General features: G+C 35.2%; 1 pseudogene; it reads right to left on the bottom strand.

The window, feature by feature from the left end:
• Positions 1-7,230: 7,230 nt before the first annotated feature.
• Positions 7,231-16,496, bottom strand: LOC143636609 (protein ROOT HAIR DEFECTIVE 3 homolog 1-like; annotated as a pseudogene).
• Positions 16,497-17,170: the final 674 nt, after the last annotated feature.

The following is a 17,170-nucleotide window of genomic DNA, read 5'->3' as shown; positions in this document are numbered from 1 at the left end:
TGTGAATGTGAAGAGGATGATCGATGGAAGAAACCAGAAGAAATAGAAAATATACAAATGGTGGTTACGTGAGACGTTTTATCATTATTGTTATTTATTTATTTTATCAGCTGTCGGTTTTAAATAACGAATTAGCCGGTCAAGACTTCAATTCTTTAACATGTAGTTCGCGACTAACATAATTCTAACGTCGTCACTTGCAGGTCGTTTGAAAAACGTTTTTAACCGGAAAAATCAATTTTTTTGTCGGAAAAAGGACACCACCAACTAACTCACTATCAACCAACTACCACCATTTGAGCAACACCTACCGATTTCGACGATGGTTCTAGGGTTTTGGCGGCCTCAATAATTGGGGTTTTTACTTGAAAAGGCTCCTAAATGTCTGATCCAAAGTTACAAAGATGTTTGGAACGAAAATGTTGAGTTTTCCAGTGACCTGCATCTAATGCTGTTAGGATTCTGTTAATCGTGTACCGTTGGGAACAAATATGATAAAAGGTGGGATCGTTATCAGCCAATTTGTTAGTTGGGACGGGCAGCTACCAAACGATGATAGTTGAGGTTAATAAAAACCAATACACCTTTTTTTTATTGCTTGTTTTTTTGACGGCTAACAAATCCTTCAAATATGTTGTTGGCTAAATACATTACATCGGGATACACTGATCTTTCGATTCAGGGAAAACCCTCACTTAAGGCCAACTTCTTCTGTGAAGACTGCCCGGAGTGCGGTGAGATAAAGTGTGTTCAGTTAAAGGATGTAACAAATGAACGACACATACTCACCTAATATCTCATTATCACCCGGATGCCTCTGAAACTAAATGGTGGGAGCAGGAATCGTCGAAAGGTCATTTGATATGGGGAAAACCCGCATCTAAGATCAACGTCTGTGAACTCTCATCCAAAGATAAATTCGTTCAGTTAAGTGATCCAACTAGTAAACGTCACCTACTCGCCTAGTCTCTCATCATCACCTTGGTACCGCTGAAACCAAATGACGGAGCAGAAATTGAACCTGGAACACATTAAACACCAAGTTTTTTCTTACCACTTCACTACCAGCTCATTGACATGAGACATTTTATTATTATTTGCAATTTATAATTTATAATGAATTTGAGTATTCATTCATATACTGAACAAGAGGATTCAATTACAATAAAGAGGTTGGTAAGCGGACAACAAGTTGTGTTGTCACCTTCTTTTGAATGACAAAACCGTTCCTATTGAAAACAAAGTTATAGTTATTTGGCGTTGATAAATTACTGTGCACGACCCGCTAAACTCTTTTCAGAAACGTAATAGCTTCCGGGGCAAAAGACCCAAATATATCAAAAGCAAAAAAGAATGATAACGTGTTAATTCTCGACACATGTTTTCTAATGCTTAACAATTTTTTCAAATTCCGCCTACAAAGAATTTGTGATGAATTTGTGATTTCAGGTTTGTATTTTGCTTATTTTATTTATTTTACTTCCACACTGCTTTTGGATTTGATTTTGGGTCTGGAAAATTAAATAATTAAATATGATTTCGAGTACGGACACCGACGCCGTAGGCCGACTTTCGCGGTAATTTATCCAAGACAATTTTTTACAATTAATTTTTCTGATCCTTTTCTATATTAATGAAGTGTTACTTTTATTACTTCACATCTAAAACAAATAAATGTTATTAGAAATTAATTGTTTTTCATAAATGTTTAAAGCTAATGCTATTAATAAAAATTTATTAATTAAAATAAATGTTATTTTTATGACATTTTTATTATCTTTTAGTGAAGCGTTTTTTATATTATTTAAAATCTACAACCAATATTAATAAAAACTAGTTATTAGACCCGCAAGTTGCAGTGAGCTCAAGTTTACAGTATAATGAATGAGCGAACCGCCAAGTTTAGGGTATAGTGAATGAACCACCAGGATAAGGAATTGCAAACTGCAGTTAAACTAATTTGTGGTCACGTTTGAGAATTCATTATAGATTAGTATAGTCAATTGCAGTAAAAGAAACTAATTTCCTCATCTCACACTTGAGACACGCAATGTCTTTAATGTGTCTAGGCATCTATGCGAAGAAATGGAAACAAAAAAACCACAAAATAAAAAGAAAAAAAAACTGGAGAACTAAAACTCCAATAATACATATGCAAGCGCCTCTTGAAACGCATCCAATGTTGTTTATTTTGCGTACCTGATGATGTATTCAATCGAATATTCAAACCTGTGATCTTGATTTCAATCTTCATAAACAATAAGCAGCCTGGATTAATCTCTGAATCGTGTGAGAACTTTCAGATAAACCTATTTAGCCGGTTACACGCGATTGATTTATCGGATAAGACAGAGATTTCTCTTTATTAGAATTGGATTTGTAAGTTTATGTGAATGCCATGAAGAACAGAACATGGTAACCGACGTTCTGTTCTTTGCTTTTCGATCTATATCAATTCTATCTGTATGTGGCCTCTATCATCTTAAATAAGATTGATGTCATTGGGTTTAACCCAAAACCCAACTAATTAGTAGCCCACTAATAATAAACTAAGGCCCATGTTTCAATAACAAAGTCTAAATAATAAGACCCAAATAACATCTAGAATTAAATCGAGCACGCACTTCGGCGTCACCCAACTCGTTTAATATCTAACGTTATTTACTTGATCGACAAGTTAATTCAATATACTAAAATACACATTGATAACACTAAAATTACTAACAATCCTCCTCCATTTTAGTGATATCCATGATTAACTTAAATATTCTCACATAAACTCAAACGTATGCATAAATGAAATGTCGTGACGATTGAATTTCATCTTAGTATATTACACATTCCAAATATTCGAATATCGGGGTGTCGCTATGGATTGAACCCTTGCTATTCATAGTGAATACTCGAAGATAATATACACATACGTTTATAAATCCAAATTCCACTTGACACAATATTTTACTAGCCTATGTCTCAATCCTTCAAAGAATATATCAAAGCTCAAGTCCAAAGCTTCTTGAAGCGACTAAACTTCATATTCTTATAGGTAATTCATTAATCTTGCACCCGCACTACAACTTTTAATGAACTATTAAGAAGCTATACTTCAACCTTCTTTATCTCACGGTCCGAACACATACCTTGGGATGATGCTACTAATGTGTTCCAATTTCTAGATGTTAAGCTTTCCATATTGAATTAAGCATCTAATTTCATATTAGATGAGAATTGGGTATCTTAACATAAGAAATTTTATGTGGACTTTAAACCCATCCCCATAGCTGATTTATTCACGAGATCTCTTCCTAACTCTTTAGTTAGATCATCAGCCAAATTATACTCAGATATCACATTGTGCATGATGAATTATGCTATGTATAATATATATAACCGTCTAAACTTTCTATTATACACCTGACTATAACTCATAGTCAGCACTATCACACCTGATAGAGTTTGGTGATATCGTTTTAACCACAATGGAATTTCATAATACTAGTTTCTTAGCCATTCAGCCCATTTTATCAGTTGCTACAAATGCTATAAACTCGCATTCCATTGTCAATCGATGCAAATTCATTCATTAATTATCTAAGAAATGAAACCTTCCCCAATAGAGAATATGCATCCACTTAGTTATACAACTTACACCAAAATACCCTTCTAGAATTGAAGGAAAAACTTAAACAAACCATAATTCATGGTTCTTTTAATACCTTAGCCAAGAAATAGAATCATCTTGATTAAACATAAGCTTGATATTAGGATCTATAGGAGTACTAACCAAAGGACAATCAATCTGATTGAATTTTTTCAATGCTTTCTCAATGTAATGAGATCGAGCCATAGCTATACCATTGTCACTCCTTTTTATCATCATAACTAGGATATCATCAACCTCCCCCCAGATCATTCATATCAAACTTAGAAGACAATAACTTTTTTTTTTATCTTATCAATCACTCAAACCCGAGTAAGTCAATAAGGAATTAAGTATTTCCTTTAAGATTTCATTTTTCCTTTCAGGCTTTCAGCCATACCGTCCTATTTGTGGTGTACAAGGAACTGTGGTTTTGTATATTATACCAGTAGACTCCTATACACCGAATCATAATATTCTCCACCTCTATCGTATAGAGATTTTTACCAAAACCACCTTGATGAAACTCTACTTCTTATTTAAAAATTTTAAAATTTTCCAGAGTTTCATCCTTAGAATGCGACATTTAGGCATATTTCATTCTAAGTAATTCACATGACTTAATCTAGCATGTCACAATACATAAACGTAATCTACTCTGGTTTAAGATAATTCCATATAAAAATTTTCAACACCATTCGGGACACTAATAATTAGTTTAAACATGTCATGATACAAATATTCAAATCCAACAAAATTATATGTTGAGATAAGATAAACTTATCCTCAATGACCTCTTTAAAACTATTATTATTTAAAACAATCCAAGACAAGAGATTCTTTCGAATTCATGAAACATACAACACATAATCCATCAACAAATGTTTTATAGCCCATAATACAAGTCTAACTTTTCCTATTCCTTTGATAGGCTTGGTTGCTATATTTCTCATCCTATGTACACATCCATCTTTAATTGGTTTAAAATTCTTCAAACCATTTCAGATCCTTGCATATGTGACTTGTAGTACTCATGTCTACCCACCATGCAAGCATGTCATCCTGTACATAAAATGAAGAAATAAACGACAAATAATTCTTAACCGAATTATTTTTAGAAACCATTGACCTTTTTAAGTCCAATAACTAACCCGAAACCCGGGTTTCGTTTATTTCACACCCCAAAGGGTTTCCTGACTTGTATACCTCTAATGGGCTCGTAGCCCATCAACCCATGTGTGTACCATACGAACAAATATTTTAACAATATTTTTATTTCATTCAACTATAAAATAAACATTGTTTCTTTGAATCAAATCCAATTTTATGTTTAGTAAAATTTAACATGTCCCGAATGAAACATTGAATCAACTACAAACTCATATGTTTTGTCAAATTTAAAGTAGAATTAGTAAAATTACCTTTTGAAGCATTCGAGTCTCTTGAACCATTTGGATCAACCACACTAGGCTTGTTACCATCTTCATTCGTAATAGCCGACTCCACACTTTATATCATCATCACCACCACTCCTCTTCTCTACGTCAATAACTCTAGTTTAACTTGAACATTTATCCGAAATTCACTTAATCTATACATGAACTTATTCCCAATAATTCCATGTAATTTGTCACTCCCATCCAACCTAACCAATTGGTTAGTTCAATTGAACCTGCCTCAAAACTATGCTTCCAGAAACATTACTCTTGCAATCCGAAACACACATATAATTCGCACTCATATTCAGAAACAATAATTCTCCGATCCGCAGTGGACAACAATAATTATGCTTTCGGTTAACTAATCAAATTATAAATGCACAATGCACACTTTATGATCGGATGCGGTCATGCGGAGAATGAATTTCAATTAATACTTCTTCGAATAAAATTAAAACTTACTCAACACAGACCGCTTGAGCAGAACACTAAGCATATATAATAGATTAACGAAAATTATAAAGTATGTATCTGTTTGTATACCTGTGGAAACAATATGATTGATATCCATCCAAATATTTGCAATAGTTGAAATAGTTGACTTTCAAATTAATATATATCAAAATATATATGACTCAAATTAAAATCCTCATACTCCAATTTCGTCCACGGATGAACAAACAAAATTATAATAAATATAATAATCAGTGATCAAAAACCACCACGTATCCATGGCCTAATTGCAAATAATATTCCCAAAATATTTGCACAACCCCGAAACAAATCAGAGGCCAAATATATAACCAATCCTGATTTGATGCACATGAACCAAAACACAACCCACGAACAAATTTGCTTTACACTATTAATATTCATATTGCATTCGTGTCGCGATTATACCTTTATCTTTTATTATATATCTTTTACCCAGAATAACATATACAACGCCTAATTACTTGCGTACCAGATTTATGATGTTGAAACAAAACTAATCATCAATCAAGCCCATATAGGTTTATCTTTGTTGTTTATTATGTATTCAATCGAATATTCAAACCTGTGATCTTGATTTCAATCTTCATAAACAATAAGCAGCCTGGATTAATCTCTGAATCGTGTGAGAACTTTCAGATAAACCTATTTCGCCGGTTACACACGATTGATTTATCGAATAAGACAGAGATTTCTCTTTATTGGAATTGGATTTGTAAGTTTATGTGAATGCCATGAAGAACAGAACACGGTAACCGACGTTCTGTTCTCTACTTTTCGATCTATATCAATTCTATCTGTATGTGGCCTATATCATCTTAAATAAGATTGCAGCCTGGCTGAAAGTCGTATTTGCTTTTGCTTTTCTTCTCTTGTTCTCTTTTCTTAGTTAGGCCCAAGAAAGTACAAGATATATTTGACTAATATACTAAGATGATAGCTAGAGACTAGAGATGAGAGTGCGGGAGGATCTAGATTTGTAACAAATATTCGACTTTGCTTATGCAAATTGTTATGTACCAAAACCAAAGAATATCGTCGATGGGCTACAAAAAAAGAGGATCCTACTTCGCTCATGTACCGTCTTTTAACTCTCCTACCGCTGGTAAAGCTAGCAGTCTAATACAATTTCTGCATGTTAAGACAGCACACTAGTACATTTTCTTTGACCACTAAGACCAACCCCCAAGCCCGGTCTTTGAACTAATAAGGCATAGTGATGTCATTGGGTTTAACCCAAAACCCAACTAATTAGTAGCCCACTAATAATAAACTAAGGCCCATGTTTCAATAACAAAGTCTAAATAATAAGACCCAAATAACATCTAGAATTAAATCGAGCACGCACTTCGGCGTCACCCAACTCGTTTAATATCTAACGTTATTTACTTGATCGACAAGTTAATCCAATATACTAAAATACATATTGATAACACTAAAATTACCAACATCCAAAGCATCGAATGAATTTACAACGAACATCACCCGCTCGCAAATAACATAATCATAACATGTATATAAAACAAACACCCATTCGGTTACCGTACAATTTCCTAATAATATGATCATAAATAATATTAAGTACATGCCAATCAAAATGAGAACAAAATATAAACTGCAAATGAACTGCTAATCCTCATGTAGAGGCTGCTGTTAATGTTATGGCTCTGGCTGTTGAGAATATGGTGAGGAGATATCGAAGAAATCAATGATCTGCTGCAGCATCATCCCTTGCCTCTCTAGCAACTCTCGCTGGCTAAGGCCCATCAGCTGCATATCCTCAAACTTAAACCGTGCAGCCTTCTGACCCTCTGTCAACCTATCCTTAGGATAATTGCTAAATACCCCCAAACTCTGCGCCAACATGCCAATGAACGTCCCCATCGCAATGCGAGACCCCTTTCCACGACCTCTTTGTCTAGCGAAGGATGAAATCATGATCGTGGCCAGGTTTGCCGGCCTCTTCTGAACTAAACAATATAGAATGAAAAGGTCTAGCTGGCTAACCTTCTCGATACTCATATAACGTCCAACGACCGTGCATGCGATGATCCGATGAAGAAAACGGATCACTGGATCATGAATTTGCGATGCTGGAGAGGACGAGCGGTATACGCCCTCGGCAATTGTAATCCAAAACTCCTTCAACTGCGCTAGTGTCACGCCATCCGGCCTCTCCTCATTGAAAACCCGTCTCAAACTCTTAGTGAATATCGGTTGCATCGTCTCCTCAGCTGTGTACATACCTAGATGAATGGCAACGTCGGGGATCATCATGTGATGTAGCCGACGTCCCAAACTGAAAATGATAGTGTGATCATTATCAAAATGGTCAGATGTATGCCTGAATGATGAAAAGAACTCCAAAGTCAGCTCCTGGTACTGGCACCCGGGCGCATCCAGTACTCTCCTCCATAGCTCCGTAACCATCTCCTCTAAGCGAACTCTTTGTCCCAACTCCTCAATCAGCTGCCAATCTATCACGCGTGGCTGATGGTGCTGCAAATCTATCATCTTCATAAGACGTGTATGCTCCTCAGTGTCCGGCTCAAACTGTAGCAATGGGTGGTCCTTGAGCTTCGGCTGCTCATCCAGGTTAATCTCAACCTCAACCTTGGGCCTAGGCGCCTTTTTTCTGTATCTAATATGAGGCAGCTGCCTCACAACCTCCCTCGTAGACTCTACCTCCCGACCCCTCTTGCGGCTGGATGCCGCTGCTGTAGGCGTAGGTGCCATATTCTGCAAATTTAAATATAACAATAAACACATACACAACATGACACGACATGACATTTCCTTATTAATTTCAAACATTTTTTGAATTTTTAAAAGCAAAATAAACAAAAAAAATTATAAAAAACAAAGAGAAATATTTTTAGAATTTATTATAAAAATTATTAAAAGAAACCAAATAATGAGATAAAAATCTGATTAAAAACCTTTGTTTTAGCATGTTTGCTTGTTTAGCCCAACTTAACATCATTATGCCTTAGTTAACCAGTTTTCAATTTAGGATATCTTTAGCCTATGTTTGAGCCTTCACACCACATTTCCTTGTTTCTAGCCCGAGATTTAGAACCCGGTGTCAACGAGTGACATGCTTGTTTTGAGTATTTATGTAATTGTTAGTCTTTGATTTTTCAGCAAGCTTATGTTGATTCTTTGTATTGAACAAAAAATTAATATACATATATGTGTGTGTGTGGTTTGGATCAAATACAAATTAAATTAGCGTGCTAACTGTGAGAATCAAGTTATGTAATTATATATACAACATAGTGTAATTACACTACAATGCAATTACATTACTTGTATCACTTGATTTTCACGGTTAGCACGTTAATTTAATTTGTAATTAACTTTCCTCAGTATATATATCTAAACTGAGGGTTGAGTGATCCACCATTTGCAGTTTTACCTGGGAAGCAATAGGTTGAGTGATGATACACTCGGTTTCTTTTCGAAATTGGTTCCATAAAGATTTGCACTCAACAGGAGTTATGAGTGTCCATGTAGCAGGAACCTGAATTGAATTGAGATGAATCAATCAAATAAATAATTTACATTCATCAACTGAAGACATAAAAGCTAAAATATTCATGCAGAAAAACACACGATACCTCGTCCCACGTGATTGAAACTAATGGATCGCAGAAAGTGGTACTCTTACTATTGTCTTTTTTAGGATCCATTAAAGTTAGGGCAAGCGTTTCTGTAATTGTATCGGTTTCTTCATTCAAACGAATTGCAGCCAACATAGAGAGCAATTTTAAAGACTAAAAGATAAAAATTCAAGGAACAAGATTGTGAAGACACATATTAAGACTAATATATATAACCTATAATGAAATATTCTTACATCATACTGGGCAATTTTAGCGGTTGCTTGAATATCTTCTTTTCCATTTCCAGACCAAAATTGTGGCGCTGAACCATCATCATGCTTGAATATAGATGTAAATCTGTGTGATTTAATAGATTTGAAATGAGTTATTAATACTATAAAAGTTTAAGTAAAATAAATCCTCATGTATTAAGCTAACTAATGGAGAACTATCTCCATATTTGAATTTTGATTTTTAATATCTTTTATTATTTTATGTTTATCTCGTTTCCTAGTTTATCTCTTCCTTGCTTAGTATAAGTAGGGTTATGGTTGTTTAGTTCTTAAGTTTTTGTTGATTATTGAATATTAAGAACATTATTCTTGGAACCTTTGGTTCGATTTATCGTCTTTGATTATCATTTGTTCTTGAGCCATTTGAGTAAACCCGTGGAATCGGTATCATTGAGTAATGATGCAGAATTCTCTCTTTATTAGAAGGAATATTGGCCTCATATAATCCCAACTATGGCCCATTGGCAAATATAAGGACCAACTATGGAAATGGCAAATTATAATCCCAACTACGCATGTGGGTGGAAAATTAACGGGAAGTTAACTTTCCGTTAGTTTTTGTGACGTGGCGGCTGAGTTGTCTCATAACCTGCTGACGGGGATGCTGACGAGGCTATTAATTAAAAAAAAATTCAAATCAACCATCCCTCACACCCTTTCCGGTACACACTCCAAAACCAAATCTTTATCTTCTCATTTGATAACTTTCCCCAAATTACAAAACCCTAAGAACACAACACCAACAATCAATCAATCAATTACTGAAATTAACAACTTTGAGCTATGTGTGTCAAAGAGCACCGGAGTTGCAGGTTTCCGGTGACAAAATAACCACCATAGTTACCGAATCGAACACCCCCAATGTTCTGTTCCAAGATCTAGGGTTGTATGGAGGTGGTGGTTCAATGTTGGGGCAACTAGATTTGGGTTTAAGTGCCATTGAACGGAGATCCGAGACCGGCGACAGGCGACTTAAAATTCCCGGCGGCCCAACACCACGGCACCATTTGCCGAGACCGGCGCTGGAGACGTTTTCGTCGGAGGTGAAAGATTTGGCAGGAGAATGAGGATAAGGTGGCGACTAAAGGACAGCCGGCGGTGCCGCCGCCGATGATGATGTAGTCGAAGGTGTCTGGTGAATTTCATGTAAGGTGGACCTAGGGTTTGGTAATGAGTTAATAAGTTGAAATGTTAATTAATAGAAACTAATTAACCATTATAAGTTCAACATGTTTTAATCTTCAAAGTCCATGTCATTATCTAGGTGTTTTAAGAAATTTTTTTTAATTAATAGCCCTGTCAGCATCCCCCGTCAGCAGGATATGAGGCAACTCAGCCGCCATGTCACAAAAATTAACGGAAGGTTAACTTCCCGTTAATTTTCCACCCACATGCGTAGTTGGGATTATATTTTGCCATTTCAATAGTTGGTCCTTATATTTGCCAATGGGCCATAGTTGGAATCATATGAGGCCAATATTCCTTATTAGAATTATGATTTTTAATATCTTTTATTATTTTGTGTTTATCTCGTTTCCTAGTTTATCTTTTTCGTTTAGTATAAATAGGGTGTTAGGGTTTATTGTTTAGTCAGTTTTTGATTGAATTTTAATTGTAAGAACTTTGTTCTTGAACCATTGGTTCGATTTTATCGTCGTTGTTAACCATGAGTCTCTCGAGCCATTGATCGCTTCAAAACTGCATCAATTGGTATCAGAGCTTTTGGTTCTCAAATGGCTCGACGTGGAGGTGAATACTTGCTTGATTGTAGATTCGTCAACAGAGGCAACGGCAAGAGTGTTTTCTATTCACGTGCTCGTGTTGAAGATCGACGTCCTACACGCAGATTCGCAGACCGAGGCAGCGATGGAGTCTATTCCGATCCACGGGATCTTAAGATGATCAAAAGGCTCCGAAAACGAGTCCGAGATCTTGAAATACAACAAGAGATCAAATGGCTTCGCCAACGAATCCGAGATCTTGAAGCATCGACACGGAAGGAAACGGAACCGGAATCACCCGTCGAGGACGAGTTAACCGGGGATGAGGAGTATCCTTCTGATGGCGATTTTATCTATGATTCGCCACCTGCGTTTGCTGACTAAGGGGACGAGGAAGATGATATTAAGTGGGGCAAATTGTTTGTCGGGATTGATTTATCGTCCAGCTCTAATTGTGGTTTCATGGAGGAAATTAGGCGGGTGAATGTTAAATCGTTGGATCGGGAGATGACGGAATCCACGAGAAAGTGTCCTGATTTCTTGAAGGAGGATACTGTAGTTATTGGTGTAGATACGGTTAATAAACAAAATGGAGAGGGTTAATGAACAAAATGGAGATGGATTAAAAGATCAAATGCCACATGTAATTACAGCCTACGTAGAGGTATATATTGGGGGTTCTAGAAGGAAAACTCAACATATTAACCTTGGTTTCTTTTCACTAAATTTTTATGTGCTGACTGTTAAAGTAAACACGAAACAGTTAGGTGTTTCCTTCGACCCGGGTGGTAAAAGTTTAGAGCTGAGCAAGATGTTCCAAGAAGTTGAACTATTTAGGTGGGTTGTGGAAAATAATCGGATTGATGTTCCATTTGATCCGGGTGGCAAAACTCTAGGACGAGTTTTTTTGAAGACGAGGAGTAATGATGCAGAATTCTCTCTTTATTAGAATTATGATTTTTAATATCTTTTATTATTTTGTGTTTATCTCGTTTCCTACTTTATTTTTTTCGTTTAGTATAACTAGGGTGTTAGGGTTTATTGTTTTTTTGATTGAATTTTAATTATAAGAACTTTGTTCTTGAACCATTGGTTCGATTTTATCGTCTTTGTTAATCATGAGTCTCTCGAGCCATTGATCGCTTCAAAACTGCATCACTAACATTCTTGAAATCATTCTTAAACGATAATTATTTGTAAAAAAAAATTAAAAGTTTTGCGGGTACCTTTCTTTCATGTGGTACAAAACTTTTCCAGCTTCTTCTCTAGCCTTCCCTTCAACTAACTCTCGTGCGTAATTCTTCAAATTCAAAATAAAATCTTCTTTTTCTTGTTTTCCGATTCCGAAATCAGAAATTGCAAAACAGAACTTAGAGACAGCCTTCGCGGTTTTTTGACAAAGAAGGTTTCTTATTGCAGGCCAAGTATCATCACCGCTTTTTACTAAAAGAGCTTCCACCGGACTACATAACGCCTCTTTTATTTCTGACTGCAGAAAAGTAAATGAAGTAAATAACAATCTATATAACAAGGATTATATATAAAATTATAATTTATAAACACAAATTTTATCTGATAGTACCTCATATAATGAAGTTAGTTCAGATAGTTTGGTGGTTCAAATTACAGCAATATGTGAATTTAAATCACATGAAAATTGTTCCCTTAAATTAGCTGAGTCCCAAAAGGCTTGATTTATGGCATCTGAATATTCAACACATGAATAAGAGTGGGATAAAAACCTTGTAAAAGTAGCCCTTTTATAGAAAAACAAATATATCATTACATTCTTCATCAAATAGTCTCATGAACTCTTTAACACAGTCACGAGTGGCCACCGCAAACCCTACTTGTCCATTCAAAGCATCATTAAGTGCTTTTTTGATCACGGGTAATATATGTTCCAACATCAATTGGTAAGCCAGTTGAACAAGCTACGTATAAAAATACAATAGAGTGAAAATCAATAAAACGATAAAACTTTATTATTTTATGAATATATAGATATGAAAATCACATTACTTGCATCAACTTCTCCTCCAAATGCCTTCTCTTTACATATCTAACACCGTCTTCGAAGTAGCCTCTTCATCGTAACTGAAAACCAAATATTATGAAAAAAGAAAAAGAAAAAAGTCTCCAGAATTTAAATACCATTTAGTTCCATAATACGATAATAGGTTGTTGTCACCTGGATAAACAATTGTAAAGCAAAGAACTAAGTTTCTTTCCAAAGCCAGGAACAAGTTGAGACAGTGCAGCCTCTTGTAACTCAAGCCAATCCTACAACACTTTAGTTAGTTCAAATATAATAAATAAACAAATAAATTATTCTCACGTATACCCTTAATTATAAAAGTAAGAAATTTTCATATGTATGTGTAAGTGTGTGTGTGTGTACACACACACACAAACACATATATACCTTGTTTGCAGCAAAGGAAGAATATTTCTCATTAGCAATTTCTTCACATACTACAGTTGCCACCATAACCTACAAACTTAAAAAAAAATGAAATCTATACGATATGTCCGATTTTACTTGATGGGTCTATAACCATTACCTTAAGAGCTGCCAAGTCAAGGTTTTTATTTTCCTTAATAACTTTCCAGATGTGTTGGGCACTAAAAGAAAAACCTGACACCGGAACAACTCCTCGCCTGTCGCCAGCTAGACCGCCAGGTGTTATAGATTGGAATAACTTCTGCCTCAAACTAGCAACCTAGAAACAGTAGAATTAAATAATTTAAAAAGAATAAAAACCATGTATATATAAGTCACCAAGCAACCCAAGTTTTGTTTATGCAACTCTCTATATGAATTTTCAAAACATATATTCAGGGGCAACTTGTCTTTTTACAAGTCTAAGCGTAACAAAAATCTTTAAAATTGTGGCATTTCGTCATTTTCAGTGTCTGTGCAACTTTTGATGCGTAAATCAACATATAATCAAGTTGATACTTGAGTGGCCTTTAACGTAGTTATAAATATTTGGGTGACCTTAATGATAGCTTCTCAATATTTAGGTGGTCTATGCCTATATCGCTACCATACTTGCTCTTTAAATTGTTCTTCCTTATCTTCGTAACTCGACAATGCAACAACTTGGACCTGGCCACACAATCAACGAGAGGATATTATATAGTACGTATGCATGCTATTTTATCTCAAAAAACAATTGAAAGGCGATAATAACTAATATAATATCTATAGGTTCTTACATTGAAAAATTCGCTCGGTAGAGTGTGTTTGTGAGCTTCCGGTTTGGGAATGGAATCCCATATCTACAATAAATATCACATTAGCATAAAGTAAAATTTTGCCACTTTTAAAGGTGACAACATAAAAATAACTTATATATAAAAAAGCAAGGGTAAAAAAAAGTTACCTTCTCGATATCGTCTCTCAAGACGGGTTCCAAATACTCAAGAGGTATCTACAGAAATCTAAAGATACTTTAATCAAATTCACATCAAAATATGTTATGATTACACAAGAGACAAACCTTAACCGTTTTTATCACGTATAACAAACACTAAACTTGTTTTATGTGGACAAATTAATCGCAACATAGCCTGAAAAAAAAAATCATAACATAAACAAAAGATCCATGAGTATAGACTAAATACATATATAGATGATGTACCTGGAAAACAGTTTTCAAAAGAGGTTTAGTCGCAGCCTGCTCAAGCCCAATATCATGACACCACCTATGTAACACACACTTATTTAGAAACTAAATCTACAAAAAGTCAAATCAGCAACTAGCAAACTTACATATTTATAGGCACTACATCAGAAAGCGCAAGTGTGAAAAGGGTACTTTGCTTTTCAGATGTTGTTTCATCCTGTACAAGCTATAAAATGTTAATAAATAATAGCCAATAATGAGATAACAGTAAAAACATCATCATCATCGTACTCGGTAAATCTCACCGATAGCAAAGCTATGGTAGGGTCTGAGAAGGGTAAGATGTAGACAGCCTTACCTCTACCCCGAAGGAATAGAGAGGCTGCTTCCGGTGAGACCCCCGGCTCGATAGTAGTTTTGCATCAAGCCTTGGACATAAGGCACATAACACTCAACCACCGGGACATCGGCCGATTGGTGCATGGTGCGTGTACCCTTGTCTTTCGGCTATCAGCGCCACCACATGATGCCTAATTAACCTTCCGCCACTTTTAACATTTTTTTCACGAGATTAGTAAAATAACGTCAAAATTAGTGCAATTTCACTTTTGCCCACCCGAGGGTTCACACATATATACATTAATGTAAAATTCATTTTTAACCTCCCCTCTGTCTCTTCCATCTGTGCCCTCCATTACAATAGTGCAAGGTTCGATACCGGGACATCTTGCTATCCAAATACCTTTGGTCATCTTGGACCTGATAATCAAAAATGTTATAAGCATTCCACGAAAACATAATAAACGAATGAAAAAAAAATCAAAACATCCATCTCCCTGAAGTTGGTATGGAAAAGATGATTTAGAAGCGTGCTCTTCCATATATTATAAGAAGCACGTTAATGTCACAAATTTATAAGTAACTGTTAAAAGATAGATTCCACATAAACAGCACATACCGCTGCTCTGTGGACCTATGATCGCAACAACTGCATAAGAAATTCCACATTCTCCAAGTTTGGCATCTTTCATAAAAGTATCAAGTCTGGCTGCATTGAAAGTACCATCACCGTCTATGAGGTGAGTGGAACAGCATTCGACTTGTTTGTCTGGAATAAGAGATCAACACATCCACTTCAAACTGGTTGTAATTTAAAAGCATACATTGATCACATGATCATTGATTGCGTAAAGTTATTCACATTAAGTTAAACTTGGAACTGATAAGAGTACAAGACATGAATATATACATGATGAAGCTTAAATTCCACTTATGCATAAACTAATTATCTAATGTCCAAAGTATGAATAAACGCATACAAAGAAACATACCATCATGTGAAAACATATTAATATCAGTTCCACTTTGCAAACCATCATTTGGACTAGAATTATTAAAGCCATGAGAAACATCTATTACAGTATCAATCGCATCGCCATCCTCCATATCCAACTCATGTGGGGTCTGCTCGGCTAGAACATGGCATCCATTGAACAAAAACTTAATGGAGTTAAGGTCAAATGACTGCCTGTTACAATATGCATTCATCAGCTTTTTAAATTGCGTGCTTCGTCTGATTCTAAACAACACTTCATATTTGTCCTTTGCTTTCACAGTCACATTGAAGATATGACCACTTTGATCTCCAGCCAGCTTCTTGTTTTCCTCATTCATTTTTTTGCAAAATTTCACCATCAGCCAAAACTTTCTGAAACTATTAAAAAAAATAGCAAATGTTGCTGTTTGATGTTGCAATGAATCACATTATTCCCAGCCTATTCCCTACCATATATCCATATTTATCATATAATTACACTCATTTTCTCTCATCTCATTTTCTCTCATCTGTTCAATTGAATAATAACTTTTTATACCTTTATCATTATATTTTCTCTCTTCTCGACTCACAACCACTTTTATACAATATTAAAAAATTATACCGTACGAACAGTAACATATTCTATCTCCTTTGCTCACAGCCACCCATAATCATACCATATAATTTGCAAATCTCACACACATGTTTTTAGAGAACGGGTTGAGAATGTTGTTAGAGTATTCAGAATGAGCTTTAGAACATAAAAATAGATCAAAATGTATACATAAATGCATACATATATGAATACATGCATGTGTGTATACTATACATATAAACATGCAAAATGAGATACTAGAATCATCTTCTAAAACATGGTGGTGAAGATATCAACAACATAATTTGCAGTAAATAAATTCCAGCAAAATATAACTAAAAGAAAGATTAATCGATGCATTTTATTACCTGGGAACAAGAAGCATGCAGAGTGTGACTTTTGGGATAACTTTCTTGAAAAATGTTAAAATTCTCT

The sequence above is a fragment of the Bidens hawaiensis genome, unplaced genomic scaffold (genome assembly GCF_021521415.1).
Source record: "Bidens hawaiensis isolate Kalapana, Puna unplaced genomic scaffold, B.hawaiensis_p1.1 tig00008036_1, whole genome shotgun sequence".
Lineage (NCBI taxonomy): Eukaryota > Viridiplantae > Streptophyta > Magnoliopsida > Asterales > Asteraceae > Bidens > Bidens hawaiensis.
Note: the sequence above shows the minus strand (reverse complement) of the source record. Positions and strands in the feature narration are given on the sequence as shown.